A 5,902-nucleotide genomic window follows, 5' to 3' on the forward strand; every position below is an offset into this window, starting at 1 on the left:
GAATGGATGTATGTAATTTCTGTGTTCAAGTCCCTCTCTCTCTTCCTCCGCCTTGGCAATTCTGAAACTTTGTGTTGCTATGGAGGCGTAATGGTGAATCAATGTATGGAAGGCAGCTGCCATGGAGAGTTACTGAAACACACAACAGACTTCGCATGTGCGAGATACACGGCTTTGCTGCCTTTTAGCTAGCGAGATTTTTGGGGTTGCTGGGCTTGCTTCCTTATCTGTCTATAGGTGTGACTGAAGAAAGCAATTGTCTTGTTCATCATTCTATCCCCAGAGCCTTGTTATGGGACTGTCTGACATATGGAAGGCAACTGATAAATCATTCGTGCAATGAAATAATGATTCTATATCAAGGAAGGATCTATCTGAAGATTTAATTTCCACAGTAGTAGAACCCTTGATATGGCTCTGATGTGAGATAAAGTGATAAAGAAATATTATTTGAGGTGAAAAATAATGATAATGGTTCCATATCTAAACTTTAGAAAATGATTTCTTTAGAAAAAATAAAACGTACTTCTTCTCCGAGAAAACACCAAATGGCGGATGACGCTGGTGCAGCGGGGGGCCCCGGAGGCCCTGGTGGCCCTGGGATGGGGAACCGCTGTGGCTTCCGCGGAGGTTTCGGCAGTGGCATCCGGGGCCGGGGTCGCGGCCGTGGACGGGGTCGGGGCCGAGGCCACGGAGCTCGCGGAGGCAAGGCCCAGGATAAGGAGTGGATGCCCGTCACCCAGCTGGGCCGCTTGGTCAAGGACATGAAGATCAAGTCCCTGGAGGAGATCTACCTCTTTTCTCTGCCCATTAAGGAATCTGAGATCATTGACTTTTTCTTGGGGGCCACTCTCAAAGACGAGGTTTTGAAGATTATGCCGGTGCAGAAGCAGACCCGTGCTGGCCAGCGCACCAGGTTCAAGGCGTTTGTTGCTATCGGGGACTACAATGGCCACGTCGGCCTGGGTGTTAAGTGCTCCAAGGAGGTGGCCACCGCCATCCGTGGGGCCATCATCCTGGACAAACTCTCCATTGTCCCGGTGCGCAGAGGCTACTGGGGGAACAAGATCGGCAAGCCCCACACAGTCCCTTGCAAGGTGACAGGCCGCTGCGGCTCTGTGCTGGTGCGCCTCATCCCTGCACCCAGGGGCACTGGCATCGTCTCAGCGCCTGTGCCCAAGAAGCTGCTCATGATGGCTGGTATTGATGACTGCTACACCTCAGCCCGGGGCTGCACTGCCACCCTGGGCAACTTCGCCAAGGCCACCTTTGATGCCATCTCTAAGACCTACAGCTACCTGACCCCTGACCTCTGGAAGGAGACTGTGTTTACCAAGTCTCCCTATCAGGAATTCACTGACCACCTTGTCAAGACCCACACCAGAGACTCCGTGCAGCGGACCCAGGCTCCAGCTGTGGCTACAACATAGGCTTTTTATACAAGAAAAATGAAGTGAATTAAGCCTGTTAAAAAAAAAAAAAGTTCTATGATTGAAAGATAATTAGCTATGGACAAGAAATAAAATGCATACTTATCTTGTAATCGTGGATAAATAACAACAGTGAAATATTCCAGGAACTGGAGTAAAAGGCCTGTAATATGAAGTCACATGAAAACAACTATTGCTATTCATTCATTCATTCATCCATTCATTCATTCATTCAGCGTTGGATACTCACTGACCTTGTGTGTACTGTAGCAGGTGGGAAGAAGAGCTCACAGTTGAGTAGAAATAAACAGAGACCAGGCTAATTAGAATACAGTGGAATAAGGACAATAACAGAAATGCTCTTGGGAAAGAGCATAGAAAAAGGTTATATTACTTTTGAGTTCGGGGATGATGAATTCACAGAAGTGACTTTTTAATTGGTCCCCTCCAGTGTATAAACTCACCTTTTATTTCCAGTGACCATTAGCTATGTTTATCTTCAACGACTACCATGGCCATATTCTGGGCTTTCTCATCATCCAGACTATATAAACTCTCATACAACAAAATCCACGATCCCACGCTCTGACCAAACCAATTGGTCTTCCCAGTTTGCTTATTCAGTTTCAGAGACAGCCCTTCCTTGGAACTTATCAAGACTTTCACTCTCAGACCCCTCCTATTTACACTTTGCTCTCCTTGTAGCACAGACCTCCATAAACCAGGACTTTAGCCACTCTCTTGCTGTTGTTCTTAATTTCTTGACTCCTTTATTGTCCTGTATTGGTTTTATTGGGAAAATCCTACCTTAGGTCAAACTACCTGTGGCCTTCTCCATGCTCATGTTTAGACTACTAGGGAAAAATCACAGGCAGATTGGGGACATTTAAAAACCATCATTCCCAACTTCAACTAGGATCTTAACATCTCTCAGTAATCCTTTTATGTTTTCCTACTTAATGTTCTTGCCAGTCCTCCATGATGGCTATTTCAATATTCTTTTCTTTCCTAATATTCTTGGATATTCTACCACCTTCTACTCACGTGTTTAGCAGATAATCTTGCTTGCTACATTTTAGAGAAAATGGAAACCATCAGATGGGTAATTCTTTAACTTTCTGCAATCAAACCTAAAAAATTATTGGTGGCTATAGTATTTCTCCTTCTATCCTGTTAAAACCAGAGTTGGGCTTCTGTCTATCCTAGGCAAACAACTTGGGTAGGTATTAAAATATCAGGATAGGGGAAGGAGAGAAAATATGTTTATTCAGTAAGAAAAAGGCCTAAGAAAGAATCCTGAGGAATAGCAATATTAAAGAGGTAGATGCAGAAGGAAGAGAGCACCACGGGGACTCAGAAGGAGCATTCAGAGAGAGGGGATGTAACATCAGAAAGCATGAAATTAAGGGGGCAAAGGTAGAATATATTTCAAGCCAGAGGGAGAATTGACATTACCGATCTCTAAAACTTTAGACAAAAAAAAAAAAAATACAAAAACTTGACAATCAACACGTATCTTTTGGATTTGATAACAAATAGGCTACTGAGGAGTTTGATAAGAGTACTTCAGTGGAGAGACAGGGAAGGCAGACAGACTGGAGTGGTTTGAGAAGTGAATGTCAAGCGTGGACATGGAGATTCCAGTTGTAGATTTCTATTTTAAGAAGTTCAGCTCTGGCTGGGAGCGGTGGCTCACACCTGTAATCCCAGTACTTTGGGAGGCCGATGAGGGCAGATCACGCAGTCAGGAGATCGAGACCATCCTGGACAACACAGTAAAACACCGTCTCTACTAAAAATACAGAAAAAAAAAAAAAATTAGCTGGGTGTGGTGGCACGTGCCTGTAATCCCAGCTACTTGGGAGGTTGAGACACGAGACTTGCTTGAACCTGGGAGGCGGAGGTTGCAGTGAGCTGAGATCGCACCACTGCACTCCAGCATGGTGACAGCGAGAGACTCTGTCTCAAAAAAAAAAAAAAAAAAAAACAAAAGAAGTTCAGTTCTGATGGGGAGGATGCAGATAGACAAGGTTGTAACTGGACAGAGTTATGGGGTAGGCAAAAGCTATTTATTGTTTTGATGATAAAGACTTAGTATACTTAAATGCCCATGGAAAAGGATAAAATATTAAATGCCCATGGAAAAGGATAAATATTTGATGGAATAAGGTCTGCGTGAAAGCAGGAAAGAAGAAAATAAGAAACTTCTTGTAGGCTCCTCTTTTTCTACCTGTACTAGATTCTTCTTTTTACTCTGTATAACTCTTTCATGCTTCCAAATATTACCTACCTGACAATGAATTCCAAATCTAGACCATTATGTAAAAGCAATCTCTTGAGCTCCAGACCTTTTTATCCAGCTGCCTGTTGGACAGTACTCACTGGCTGTCTACAGGCACCTCAGGCACATCACATTCAAAACAGAGACAATTATTGTTTCTTCCAAATATGCTTCCCCCCCTATGTTTCATGTACCAGGAGGCAACTATTAGGCAACCGGAATGTTAGTAGAGATCTCTGACTCTCCTTCACCTTTCCTCATTTCCTCCTACTTTCTTTCCTTGGTTAATTCCAGGTCTTAACTTAGATTTCCCTCTTCTCTAGGAAGCCTCCTTATCCCCTCCTAGCCCACAAGTCAGGGCTAGGTGTTTTTCAGGCTAGGTGTTTTTCCTCTCTTTTAGCATTTATTACTTTATTTTATATTGCCTTTTTACTAGACTCTGAACTCTATGTTGATAGGCAGGGACTGTGTCTACTTCACAGTTTCATTCCAGTGCCTGGAACATAGCAAATGTTGAATAAATATTAGTGGAATGAATAATTATAATTTATAATATTTGTATACCACTTTAGGGCATTTCCACATTTATTATCTTATTTAATCTTCACATACAACTGTGAACATGTTGCTATTATGTTTTTATTTTACTGATGAAGAAAAATGGGGCTCAAAAAGTTTAAGTGACTTTATCCAAATTGCTTGGACAAACGGAGGCAAGATGGCGCAGTTCCGGGTTCTTCACCGTCAACTTTCCCGCGCCCGGGAAAGACACAGGTCGACTGCGCAGGCGCAACCCGACCTCCGACGGAGAGAAACCGGAACCCGCCTAGCCACGCCTATCGACCTGCCCCCGACCCGCCTATGTCCCACCCACTGCCCTCCCACTCCCGGGCCCAGGACATAAAAGCCCTCCCAGCTAGAGCGCCAGAGCGAACTTCCTCAGCCCCTCATCCTGCGCGGGACCCAGGACCCAGGAACCTCGCCCGAGAGCGCCGGAGCGACTTCGTCGGCCTCCATTGCCGGAGGCCGGTGAACCTCGCCCCTCCCTCACATTGGTTTGTAAATAAAGTTTTTTTTTTTGCCTTGCCTACTTGCCTTTTCTCTGGCATTTGCTCTGGGGGTCGCATTAAAGCAAATCACAAATCATGCACCCGTAAGTGGCAGAGTGGGAAATCTCACTTTTTTGGTATTTATCTCATAGCATGTTGTCTTTCCAAGGAAATTTGTCTTGGGCTTTCACTGACTTGAGGCTGCAAGGTCTCCATAAAGTGCTTTTGATTTTAATCATATTATTTCTTGATACTGTTTCATGCTTCCAAGTATTATCTATCTGACAATGAATCTTCTCTGGAAGATTCTTTCGTGTAATGGTAAAAAAAAGAAGAAAAGAAAAGTAAAGAAATGCTAGCACTAGAATCAGGCTGCATATATTAGAACTCTGTGTGTTACCTCTTGTGCGCTTGGGCAAGTTTTATAACTTCTCTAGGCCTTGGTTTTCTCAAAGGGAAAATGAGAACAGTAGTACCTATCGCAGGTGCCTTCAAAGAAAGCCCTTAATGTAGAGCTTGGCACAGATTTGGTGACTAATCAGCGGTAGATATTATTATGATCATCTTCATCCTTGTGCCATCAGTCAGTACACTAATATGAAGGACACATGACAGACTCAGGGGTTCTTGTTTCCTGGGGGCAAGTAACGAACGTCATCTTGGAAGTTGCTATTGTTGATTAACTTGTGCAGACAGGTCTAGAGTTCAGACCCCTCAGGCTCCCTCCTGCATGACTATATTTGAGGGAAGAATCCAGCCTTAGAGAGTGTTAGTGTGGTTCTAAAGAGGCCGGACTGGGTAGCATTGGAGCCTGTGGGCGAGTTCCTGATCAGAATCTGGAGATGCAGATTGGAGAGCGGAGTGGAGGAAGATATGTTGTGCTTAAACAGAAAAACAAAAGTAGGGTTCTCCAGTAAGGAAGGAGAAGTAAAACCTAAATGAAGCCAAAAAAACTTTTAGATAGGTTATAGTGATTGATTGGTTAGTATGTGTCAGGTGCTTATGTACATTAAATTATTTCTTTATAACAACCTAGTCAATTGTGATATTATTCCTGTTTCGTATTTGAAGAAACTGAGGCTTAGAAAGGGTAAGTAACTTGCCCAAAATCTCACAGATGGAATCAAAAGGAGAGCATATCA

The 5,902-nt window shown here is 43.8% G+C and overlaps 1 pseudogene across 1 annotated transcript; it reads left to right on the forward strand.

Annotated features, from left to right (window-relative positions):
• Positions 1–530: 530 nt before the first annotated feature.
• LOC104662650 lies at positions 531–1,467 on the forward strand (annotated as a pseudogene). Its single transcript, XR_748022.2, has one exon. The product of XR_748022.2 is annotated as a 40S ribosomal protein S2 pseudogene (transcript).
• Positions 1,468–5,902: the final 4,435 nt, after the last annotated feature.

Source organism: Rhinopithecus roxellana, chromosome 12 (genome assembly GCF_007565055.1).
Source record: "Rhinopithecus roxellana isolate Shanxi Qingling chromosome 12, ASM756505v1, whole genome shotgun sequence".
Classification (NCBI taxonomy): domain Eukaryota; kingdom Metazoa; phylum Chordata; class Mammalia; order Primates; family Cercopithecidae; genus Rhinopithecus; species Rhinopithecus roxellana.